This window comes from Gavia stellata, chromosome 17, assembly GCF_030936135.1.
Source record: "Gavia stellata isolate bGavSte3 chromosome 17, bGavSte3.hap2, whole genome shotgun sequence".
In the NCBI taxonomy this organism is placed as follows: Eukaryota; Metazoa; Chordata; class Aves; order Gaviiformes; family Gaviidae; genus Gavia; species Gavia stellata.
Window position 1 is genome coordinate 10,282,882 of NC_082610.1, and position 12,979 is coordinate 10,295,860.

Genomic DNA, 12,979 nt, shown 5'->3' on the forward strand with positions numbered 1-12,979 from the left:
GCTGCAAAACTGCCGCCAGCAAAACTGGTCCACGGCTGCCCTCCTCTCACCCTGTGCTTCACTTCCTTCTCCTTTTGCTGATTGGCACAGGAGATAAATACCCTCCTCTTCCACATCTGTGAGGGTGATCTAGCCCCAACCCTGACATTGGCTGTGAAACAGTCTCAAATCTTTGGCAGTGCACTTCTACCTGCTGCCTCTCGATATCAGTAAAATAATTTTGTTTAAGATCATCTGTTTTAATGTGCACTGAAGCAGTTCAAGAGTACACTTACAGCCTTTTCTTAAGCTCAGGACAGACAAGTATTCATCAGAATGCAGCAAAATTGTGAAACCTACTGCTTGCTGGGTGGCCAGACAGGTTGTATGTAAAGTTTATATATGGTATTTTTCAAGAAGCAATCAAGAAGCTTCTTTCAGTGCTGCTGAGCTGTTTATCAGTAAAGCTAGTTGTTTTTCCCCTCAGAACTGCCTCCCTCTTAGTTGTATAAGAAATATTGCTTGAGGCACTTACTACTTCAGTAGTGTAATAATAAGGCAATGATGTTTTATACATACATTTAAAGAGACAAGATGTAGACTTTAATCCAATCATGATATGCAACAACACAAGTTGATGGATTTTTTTTTATTATTATTTTATGTTATTATTGTCCTAAGTAGAATTGTCATTACCAAAAGAAATGAACGAAGATCTATACTTTTCTCACTGAAACTTAAACATCTGTGGCTGAAGTTGGTTCAAGGGCCTGCATGGGTCTTGTCAGCAAAGGAGTGTAGTAAAGAACCACCAACTGTGGGAACCTTGACAAATGTTTCTTCTCTTTCCTCTCTGCTGGTCAAGTCACGCTGGATGTTCAACACTCCATGATTTTTACACTGTGAAGTACTCGCATTATTGTAGAAAACTCAAGAGAGGCTCCAAAAAGTAACACAGTCAGAACTGCAGTTCTGATGTTATACACACAGAAGTATGAAATTGTCACTGCCTTAAAGAATATACAGATTAAATCAGCAGCATACAACCTTCTCAGACTGCTGGACGTACATCAGTAGTGCCAAGAAAACAACGAAGTGCCAATACAGAATTAGATTATCTGACTGGCACCAGTTCCCATAATCTGTCTGGGCAGCTAAAAGAACATCTTAGAAATTGAAGTTCATGGGGAAAGGAAAAATTTTTGGTGTTACGAACCACTTATTTTACAGTGTGTGTGGGTATCATAGGTGTGTAAGTGCTGGTGAAAATGGAAGGAAGTTGTTAGGTACTTCCCAGTAAAAATTATGTGAAAAATACAAGCTTGGTCCTAATGGTTGCTTTATTGACCTCAGAGGGTAAGTAACTGCTCCGTTCCTGAGGACATTCAAAGAAAGAATGAAACAGTCAACATTATTACAAGTTGCTGATGCCAGAAATTAACATCATTCTGTGGCATTTGTTTGCGCTGCAGTGCAGCCCTCCATGGCACCATACATAGCAATCACTGATGTGGTTTTGGCATTGACAACATTTACATTTTTTCTTTTGTAGGTAAAGCTTTGACCACATCTGAATTAGAGTTTAAAGCCAGCATTCTTTATAAACCTTCTTTATGGTCAGCTCCCATAGAATACCATAGAAACGTTGGACACAATTTTCAAAATTATTCTGTCATTTGTGAGAACTTTAATGATATAATAAAACCAAAAGTCTAAAAGCAGTTGTTATTATAAATAGTTAAGTCCAAACTCCATCATGGAAAAATTCTGAAACCTTGAAATTTAGAGGAGACGAAAGCCCTCTATATTGTTCTTTTTTCTGTGTGTGATGGAGTGCAAATAGTTTTTTATTATCAATACATATCTGTTTCAGTCCTTGGAGACTATCTGATCATTTTCTTTTAGAATTTCCAAAACAGAACGGCAGTGTTTTGGAGCCTGTTCTGAATCGTAAGGATATATTTCTTCCTTTTTGCTATGTCCTGGTCTACTGACTTCAATATATAGAAAAGTTAAATGTAGTCACAAGTTAAACATAGCTGGTCCATAAAACCTTATGGGTTTAGTGGCAAACATTGGGATTTTTTAGATTTATAATCGTATAATTAAGTATAGAGGCTTCCAGGAAGGTTTTCCTTGGACTAGTACTGAGGTTTGGGAACATAATTTTTGGGTGGTTTGTGAAGTTTGATACCTTTGATAGAAACACTTGATTGCCTACATTTGGCAAGTAGTTTTCTCAATGCTTTCTAGGCATAGTGCATGTGATCATTTTGGTTGTGACAATCATAAAATGACACATACAAATGGTAATCTGTAGTTCCCGGTTTCAGCAAGGGACGCTTAGTCTTTTGGCATGAGCACATATGTGTGTGATGCTAGCTATCCGGGTGACTGCAAAATACAAAGTTTAGGAGAAATAACATGTATTTGAATTCAACTTATCATCACTACTTTGCTTTCTAAAACATCCTCTTCTGTGTGAAAACTTAGAATTGGGGGGGGGGGGGGGGAAGAGGGAGATGGATTCACATATAATGTTGCACTGTAATTGCTTAGTGGAGAACAATTCATTCATTCTCTTCATTCCCACTAAGTGATGGCAGTGAAATAGCCTAAAGGTTTGAATCCTTCCAGACTCTGTATTGAAAATGCCAGTGTACTCAATATACATCTGAGATGCAAACAATAGCTGAGGCTCTATTTGTCCAAGTGCTTAAGCCTATGCTTGAGTCTCACTGAAGACACAAGACAGAAGATTTGCTTAGATGTTACACATTGCTTGGGAGACCCTCAAGCTTTAAGTCCTCTTTCTACTTGCCTGATGTATGCTAGGAACACTGTGCAGCTAAATCCAATTATAGGAAGGTACACAGACTCCAGCATACAAGCTCTTAAAATGATTTCTGCAGATGGATGAAATGGAGAAACAGCATATCACTGGGGATGGCCCCAGACACTGCAAGATGATTTTAAGCACCTTGCTTTTTAGAATGACCTAATGGAAATGGAGTGCATCGTTGGCTGCCAGATAGTATAGTCAGCCTCATCACAGCACTAGGTATTTGAATAGAAAGTTTTGCTATGTGGAATGAAGTTGTTATAAAGAGATAAATCAACAGAATGCACTTGGATCTTCCTTAGCAATAAGGATTCACTTGGCTGCCTCAGCATCTGTGCTAGCTTCAGAAGCTACCCAAGTATCAGCATGAGCAGGAAAGTGCTTACAACAATATCTTTCTTGCTTCTGTGGTTAAAGATATCCATTTGGACCATTCTGAGCTGTCATGCTGTGCGCAATCTACTTGTTTTCATGTTCACAATGCAACATTTAATCTTACTTTCCCTTGTTCTTTGTGATTGATCAGACACTAACGTGCGATGTGGCAATATGGGAGGACCAGGTCATTTCCTTAATCTTCTGATAAAAGTTTCTGTTCCAAAACTTATTTACTAGATTTCTGGGCTCTTCAGAATGCATTTGTCTTCTAGCATCTTTGAAAACCTACTCTTAAAACTTTCTTGAGAAATATTTATAATTATTTTTGTTATGTACAATTTACATAAAAACTAATTGTATAGACAATTGACCAGTGGCAGAGCCTGGTGGTATTTATATCATCTCATGGAAGTGGAGAAATTTTCAGGGGTTTGAATCAGTCTGTTTTAATATTTTGTATAAGTGAGTCTGAAAATGGTTTTAACTTTTTTAAACTTTTTTCTGCATGTAGACTGTCACGCTTGGTTTAGCATGTTCTACTTTTCAGCAAAAGTAGAACAGCACACGTGCATTTTTTTGTTTTTATATCTGACAGCTAATATTCAGAGACTGCTTAATTCTGTAAAAAACCAGCTAATGGAGTTTTATCTAGTTTCACAAGGAAAGTCTTAAATATGGATTTCAATAAGTGATTTACACCATTGGGAAAAAAAAAAAAAAGACAATAAATTTTTATTAAAAGTTTCTTACCAGTGATGGAGAATCACCTCTTTTAGGTCATTTTTGGTGCCAGATTTCTAGATTCGACTGGTTAGTTGTATTTGTCAAGACAAAGTGTCTCAGTTCAATGTGGTACTAAACAAGCAGGTAAAGGTCTGACCTGTGCAATTGCTGGAAAATACAGAACAAATGGTTTTCTGCAAGTACTTTTAGAATTCTGTAATATAAAACAAGAGTAAAGAAAATTTTGTATATTGTTTTAGGTTGTCACATATTAAAATTTCATGGTAGAGAGAATCTTGTTAATATCCAGAGAATCTTGTTAATATCCAAATTGATTGAATCTGTCAGCTGGTGCAGATCTCATGAAGAGTCAAATATTGTGAGATGGTAATTATCTTTTCTTCCTTTAGCATTTGGTGATTTTCACTGAGTCTGAAATTAATTGTTAATGTAGTAAATGATGGCCACATGCAGATAAGTTATATTCAATTTACCATTTAGAAAAGAAAACACAGTTCTTTGGCTCATGGAATAATCGAGTTCTCAGGCAATGGATGTGTCTTGTGTGGTAATGTAACAAAAGTTCTTGCTGGCAAGTTATTTCTGCCATACATATACAAACAACCAACAAAGTAAAATCCGTTACCTGTAAATAGTGTTTATTACCATTACTGCTTGCAGAAATCCACTGTATTTTTCATAATGTCTCTGCTCTTTGTTTCTGGAAACGTTTTCTGAGCCACCTCCAGGGAAATGTTTTATAATTTTTGAGGAAAAGTGTGAAACTTACTGGTTTTCTGCATATGTAATTATCTTCATGATTTTAATTACCTTGGGTTTTGTTTGTATGTAGTCAAAAATAGAGTAGAGGAATTTTAAAGAATTGCGGTCTTCCAAGTAAAAACTATCGTATATTTAGTGTAACCAAGTATGTATTGGCAAAATTGGTGGTTGTGCTGTTGTAGCAAAGCTGTCATACCTACGAGGACAACTTCAATTCTAATCCATGGGTCTAGGCCTTGGAGATAATACTTCCAACTTTTGCATGGATTCTGGCAGTATTCTTACTGTCGAGCCTTCAAAGCTCTGAAGGTGAATGAACTGCAGCTATCGCTTTTTGAACATGCACTTTTTGATTTCTTGTAACTTCAAGCATAATATTCATTCTAGTCACTTGGCATCTCACTATGAGTAATCACTGCACTGAAATGTGGTGTCTGAAAGACTAAAAGAAAAACCAAATGCAAAGGAACCAAATGTCACAAAACCCCATGAGTTCATAACTACATATACACATGGAAGCTGTCCTGATATGCAGCCAAATCTCTTCTCTACACTCAAAACTCATGATGAGATCCAATCAGGGAGTTCTTGGGCCAGAAAGAGAGCACAATGCATCTGGATAACAAAACCCGCAAAACACAAGAGCAACTCTGTGGTGTGTAAATTAATATGTGACCAACTCAATAACACTGCGTTAAGAAAAGTGTTTATCAGAAATGCCAAATTGAAATGGTCAGAATAAAATGCATTTCAGAATTAATCTCTCTTATTAAAGTGTTGATATTATGATACTCTATCACAAAAAGAAGTTGCACAAATTTACTCCTACCAGAAAGAAATTCCAGTTGTCAATGAGCTACAGAGTGGGTCTGAGTCAGTCAGATTCCTTTAATGGGTGGAAGCTATAGTGCTTCTTCTGAAATTATTGCTAGTCATATAAAAGGAACATCTGATAGATGATCACAAAGTTGTACTTAAAAAACAATAAAGAAAAAAGAATCATGTACTGTTACAACTGACAAATTTCTGTGTTACTTTTCAGGCTTGTCCCAAATTCCTCATCAGTATCTATGAGGTGGCAGAGGGAGGAGAAGTGGGGCAAGGTTTTAAGTTATTCAGGTTACTAGAGTAAGGTGATTTAAGCAGTGTAAGTAGATTCTTTGCCCCTCTCTGATGCTCCCACCACTAAAATATTTTCTTTTCTTTACTAGGCTGTACTTACCCCGATGTGCAATTTTCCTTGATTTGTCAGGATACCTACCTGAGTAATATATAGCTCAAGTCTTTTGCCATATGTTTAACTGGGTGTTTCTTTAAATTCTTTGCATGGGATGTATTCTTTAAATACATCCTATTTGTTAGAAAATATGTGAAATACGATGATTTTACATGGTAGTTTAGGATTCCTGAATACTTGTGGGTTGTATTTCTTGAAAAAGAGATTCATGGATTTGTACTTATTGAAAAATCATGGTGTTGATTTTGAAGCAGATGAGCTACTAGTACATAGTTGAGGAGTTTACTATAAAATTATGCCTCTAAATATTCAAAGTCTAAATACAAACAACAAAAAAACCCTTGTTTGTTTGAATTTGATATTAAGCTTATTATTCAGTCTTTTCCACTTATCCTTTCAGTCTTCCTGTGCGATTGTCCAGATACTTACATGTCAACAATTTTACCTGACTGTTTATTAGAATACTCATACAGGAGCAACTGAGCACAGTTGTAAAGCATTTGCTGAAAGCTTTCCATTATGACTAAATATAATGGCCAAGGAAAAATAGAGAACAATCTGCCTTTCTTGCCTCGCGAGAGCTCTCTGAAACAATTATATGCTGTTTATGGAGCAACAGAAGATAACAGTTCTCATATTATAAATAGTTATATTGATTTTTCCCAGTAGAATTAATGAGTCTTCTGCATGCAGAGAAATGATCAAAATTCCTGTACTAATAGTTTAAAAAAATATAAATCTGTATCTTCCAGTTAACAACCACGCAACAGCAGTAGCTTCTGAACTGCATTTTTGATAGGCATAATAGCAATATAGCTTAATATTTCTTTGTGCATAGGTTAAATAAAATATTTTATGTAGAAACTTTATGTATTTCTACACAACGAAGATAGCAATCTAAGATATCTCTATACATCCTAGCAGTTCTTAGAACAAATACAACCTTTGATATATACAGAAAATGTACTAATTTTCCATATGTGATTCTTTTGACCTGCTTTCATTTTTCCCCATTCTTCACTTTTAGGAGTTGATGTAACAGAAATGTGCACAGCTTTAAATGGCTAGGGACATAGATTGGAAGTGAGTAGATTTGGGTCCATTCCTGTCTTTCACACTTGGTTATCATATACGGCTCAACTCATTTTTCAATGCCTCTGTTTTCTCAAAAGCAACTAGAGGCCAGTGACTTTATAACACACTGCAAGATAGAAAAGATTATTTGTTACTATTCCACTATTCTAATTCCTTAAAAATAATTTAAATGTTTTCTTCATCCAGCTGTTTTTTAATTATTTTTTTTTACAAAACAAATAGGACAAAGATTTAAACTTTGCAATGTAACTAACTTACAGACCTATATTTCTTTTGTTAGGCTACACACCCACAGAGTTTACTTGTATTAGGAAGGAAGAATGACCTTCTGCATTTTTATACAGCTTTTATATTTATAGCAGCTCTAATAGTAGATTGTAAAAATGCATATTTGCATTTTAATATATACAGTAGCAGCCCCCTGGATCTACTGACCAAACACATCTCCATTTAAAACAAAAATCCATTTCACTTGTTCTTTCTCACAGATTTAATATTGTTTCTTTAACTTCACAATGGGAGCACATGAATTTGGAAAGTGTTGTAAATGGATTTTCTTGTAATTTTATGTTCTTCTAAATAATCTTTTTTTACAGCACAATTAATATAGTAATCCTATAAAATCTAGCTAGATTCATTCATATGCTATTTTGTTTGCAAAGGCATAGTGTGGCAAAGCAGCTTAATGGTTTTGCTGCTGAAAGATGGGTTTATTCCTTGAGGAGTGCAAAGCAATAGAAAAACAGTGTGGGGAAAAAAAAAGAGTAAAGAGAGGATGATGGTCTTTCCTCTAGTATTAGGAGGAATATAGTTATGGCTTCATCATGAAAGATGATATTTTCAAGGTACAGTGTGAAACACTTAAAAATGCCTACAATAATTTCATATTAAAAAAAATCAGTGTTATGGCACATTTTGTGGTAAATGGAAGTAACATGCAATTACTTATTGGTTCATATGTTTATTATTTTGCACGAATACTTGTATTTTTGTAGAACAAGCTGTTTTACAAAAAAAAAAGTGTCCTTTGTGCAGTGGGGTAGGAATGCAGGCATTAGAAAAGTGCAACATACTTTATTATAAGACACTGATATAAGTTCTCTTTTTGATCATCGTTGTGTTTTCTCCAGACTTTCTGGGGAAACACTGCAATTACAATTAAACATTGAAGTTAACAGCTGACCCAAACTCAAACACAGAACTGATCAGAAGTCAATCATATCCTTGTTTGGTACTCAGCAAAGATATATGGGGTATTTAAAAATTTCCTTTTTATTTCTTAACAATTATACATACCAAATTTCTTGGTCTTTCTAAGGATATTTACTATGTGTTTAAATTGTGCACTTGGAAAAATCACATGAAGTAGCAAGTCGGGTATAGTGCTTCCCAGTAATTCTACTTTCTCATCCAAAACTTGAAGATAAATGGGGAAGCCATAACAAATGAAATTATAAGGGACTTTTGGTGAAATGTCCAAGTCTTTTACTGTCTGACAACAGTATGACAGTAGGATGAACTATGACTGAGTTGTCCCTGTCCACCTCTGTTCTTAAAGGTCAAGCCTTGGCAGTACCCATAAGGAGGTGGTGCCAATACCTACCTGTCATTGCTACTGTTCTGCTAAAATGATTCCTCTTATGGCCCTTATTCTCAGGTGCTGTAACCCTCTTTTCAACCCATGCCTTCCTTCAGTCATCTTTTTTCTAGTCTACTCAACCCCAGCTCCTTCAATCTTTTCCCCCTTCCAGATATCAGATTGTTCTCATTAGTCTTGTCTGAACTTTCTCCAGATGACCCATATCCTTGAATTGTGGTACCCAAAACTGGGCATTGTAATCCTACGGATGCCTTACATGACTCCACATGCTCTTAGAGAAAGTGCTTCCACTGTAGTGTTTGCTGTTTTTCGTAAGAGAATAACATGTACTTGTGTTCAACTCCTGATCCACTAGACTTCCTTCATCCTGCTATCAAGTACTCTCTCATCAACTTTCTCCTTTCTGTCTTTGTGCAAATAATTACTCATATCTAAAACCAGAACTTTGTGTTTAACATTATTTAATTACTGATTTTTCAGAATTCCTCAGATTTATGAACTATTTTGCATTTTAAGCAACTGCGTCTTGATATTGTCTGCAGTCAGTAACTTGTTCTCTATTCCATCATTCAAGTTATTAATGAAAATATTGGTATATGCGTAACTGTACTGAACCTGAAACTCTTCAGTGAGTTCCAGTTGAGTTCTAAACATAAGAATAAGCAGATTGATTTATTTTAAATATAATGAACATTGCTGTCTAAAAAAATCTTGCTGTCTAGTTCTGAAGTAATTAATGTGTAAGCATTTTAAATAAAATTTTGAAAAAATCTGCTAGTTTGATGTATCTGAGTGTTTACAAATCTAAAAAGATGTGTGAAAAATCAAGAAAATGTTTTTATTCAATAGCATTGTTTATTGACAAAATTTGTGTTGGGGAAAGATAAATCCTCAAAGAATTATTACATCTTATTTACATAGGCTGGAGAGGGAATGCAAAAGGATTTAAGACATGTAAGGAGGGGAGTTCTCTGAAGTATCTTGCATTGCAATCTGATTTTGTCTGAATTTTGCTCCCAGTGAGTGGGGGAAAAAACCCAGTAAACTGATTTCTTTCTGGCTAAGTCTCTAGCAGAGTCTGTATTTTCATAAATTACAAGTAGTGGGATAAAAAAAATAAAAAGACTCCATAATTTTCTTGTTGTTTGCTGTTCATAAATGAAAATCATTGTTAATTTAGGAGCCTGACAGCTGTAGAACATTTGCCATTCGACAGCAGCTGTCACTAACACTCCAGTTTATTTTACAAACAGATGTTTAATTTGACTTCAATGCTATTGTCAATTTTTGAGGGGAAACAAAGAGAGGAAAGGAATAGAAATAATCATGATAGTCATAATTTGATTTCCTTTCAAAACATAAAGCAGAGTCACTATTGATGGCATCAAAATTGTTTTCATTTTTTATTACTGAATGTTTTAAATCAGTTTTTTTATAACCGCATGAACTGAAATTAAGCTTTTTCAGTGCATGGTAACTCATATTAAGGAAGTGATTTGTCTTGTGTCAGGAACTGAACGCATTATTTTACTGTAGTATGCTACATTTTAAAAACATGTATTTTATTTATGAATCAAAATGTCATACTATTTCTACAGTTTACAGAAAAAGATATTTTTGTCTCTGTATTAAAACCAGGGCACCAGGGGCCCCACTGTCATACAAACATAATGTTTACTATAGTATATTAGTATTCTCATTTCGCATCAACAAAATTGAAGGGCAAATCCGATCCAGTAATGATGAAATGAGATAATGGAAAAGCTAAGTGACATAATGTGGTTCATTTTTAATTTTAGTAACCAATGATTTTATTCAGTATGTGCCCAGCGACTAGGAAGCTTTAATGAAATGTGCTGTTAGAATATCTTGGCAAGATCCTCCATTATTCAAAATGTCTACAGACCCAGACAAAAGAGTCGAAATTAGCCGTGTATGGTCTCAATCCTACAACATTTTGGCAATTCTTAGATGTTACAAAGTCTAATTTAAATTAGTCATAAAGATGGCACATCTTACTGGTCATTTGCTCCTTTGTAATATAATCTGTTCAGGTATTTTAAGACTATGTGTGTTTCTGTGAGGCTATATAAGTAAACCTGCAGTTAAATTTAAGAAGCTATGCTGGGTGCGCCCTTTTGTATCAAGTTTTCTATGTTAGCAAAATTTTTCTAGCATGCTGAGTTCAAGATTTGCTGAACTGTTTGCATGTCCACAAAAATCTAGAACAGCTCTGCATAGCACATTTTACAGTTAAAATTTCAAGCACAGCTATATTTCAGCATGAAAGGCAAATGGCTGAATTAACAAAGTGTCAGATTCTGCCACCCTTACTTATATTGAATAGTATTTAAATTCTCATGTGGATTTAAATATATTTACTGGAGACTCCCTAAGAGTGATGTATTATATAAATAAGGGTCTTAAAACCTGAACACGGTATTTATCTTTATTCTTTTTTTCATATGAAGCGCCACAAAACCCATTCTGATTTGTTTCCTTAAAGGAGCACCTACATGTGTTATTCCAATCCTTTAGAAATTATGAAACGAAAAAAAACACCAAGAAAAAGAATTATTCTTCATGTAAACTGTTGAATTGATTTTTGTTGTCTTTCTACTTATCTGGTTTGACAATTTTTTAAGGGATGTGTGAAAGGATTGAAATATTAAATTCAACCAATAATTGGGTGGGCCATTCTTTTCTTTTCCTTGCAGTAATTAGGTACTCACTTTTTCTATCTTTTCTGCTTCTTTAGATATGCATTAAGTATCTTTGCTACCTGAACAGCAGCAGTCTGTATGCTTTTTGGACTGCTTTCCTGAAGAAATGGATTTGTTGCTTAGTCAGTTCACTGCTTCAGCAAAATGTAGTTTAAAGTCTTGCAGTGCACCAGAAAGCACACTTGATTTACTTAATGGTTTCTGGGTTTTCATTTGTTGCAGAAAGGATAGGCTTGCAGGCATAGGGGCCTGTGTCCAGAGAAGGAATCAGCTCTGTTGGTTAGGAGGATAATGAGCTTGACATTCACTCACTACACAGACAGCATATGTAGCCTGGTGATACTCTTAATGTATACCAAGAACTCAAATGAGTTCTACAGATCACCTATGATAATGTTTTTTCCCATAGATTTCTCTGAAAATGGAATACATGCTTGTACTGTACATAGAAAAAAATGTGTGCACTCACATGCTGCAATTGCCTTGCAATTGTTTGCTGAAGTAAATATATGATGAGGCAAGGAACTTGTGTACAAAATAGAAAAATGTTCTGCACTGCAAAGATGATGCCATGTATTGAAGTACTACCATTTCCTGATGGTTCATAAAGAAATTCTCTTGTTCATCAGAGTTTAGATAACAAATGCTAATGAACAGGCATTTATCTAATTTCTCTGAGTAAATCATGGACAAAGCATTGTCTTCAATACAGCGAAGAAACATAAATAGTTCTTCGTTCTTGCCAGTTTTATAGTAGTAGTCTATATTTCTGCCACACATAGTTCTACTCACAAAGTACTAAATATGTTCAGGCAAGTAAATAAAATAAAGCTAAACTGATGAAGAGGAGAAAAATTTCACAGATACTTGGATAAGTGTTTTCTACATTGTCTTTATCAGTAAGCAGCTAGGCTCAGCAAGAATTAAAGTTTTAAGTGCTGTCCTTATGATTTTCTAGTTTTCCAGTGGCTGCTCATGCATCAGAAGAAATTCAGGCTGTGATTCTCTTCTGATTAAGTGAAACTGAAGTTGGCAATTGATTTCAGTAGAAGGTCGGTCAGCTCTCAACAGAGTGTTATCTTGCAATCAACAGCAGCATAAGATTGCAGGACACATCTAAGTTTTCAAAACACCCTCAACATCAGTGTATCTGATAATTGTAGGTTTTTAATTTTCAAAGCATGTATTTTTTCTGTCTCTTTCTCTGTGTAAATATTTGGTGGGAGCGAATGACTGCCCACTGTAAAAACCAGTCAGATAGGTACACCTTATGTTTTTGTCTTGAAGATCAGTAGATTTGTTTTCCTTGTTTCCTGTTGCTTCAGTTTCGAAATCTAAACCAACTATTGGAAAAGTTTAAATTGCACTGCTTGGGTGTCAATCTCAAAAACATAATCGATTCACCTATTTCCCATACACATATCTGAAGGAGCACCCCTGCTTGTCTCAATGCCTGATCCCTTGCCATGTTTCCTCCTGTATCTGTAATTGCACTTTGCATATCTCAATTATCCACATTAAAACATCGCGCTTTCAGAGTTTCTAATGAAGTTAAGAATCTAATTAACTGCACTTTTGTTCCAAATAAAACTTGGTAGGGCTGGATTCCAGTCCCTAGT

At 35.2% G+C, this 12,979-nt stretch overlaps 1 protein-coding gene across 1 annotated transcript in view; it reads left to right on the forward strand.

Annotated features, from left to right (window-relative positions):
- The window catches only part of SPON1 (spondin 1), a 193,549-nt gene that overhangs the window by 40,605 nt on the left and 139,965 nt on the right, over positions 1 to 12,979 (forward strand). The window lies entirely within an intron of this gene.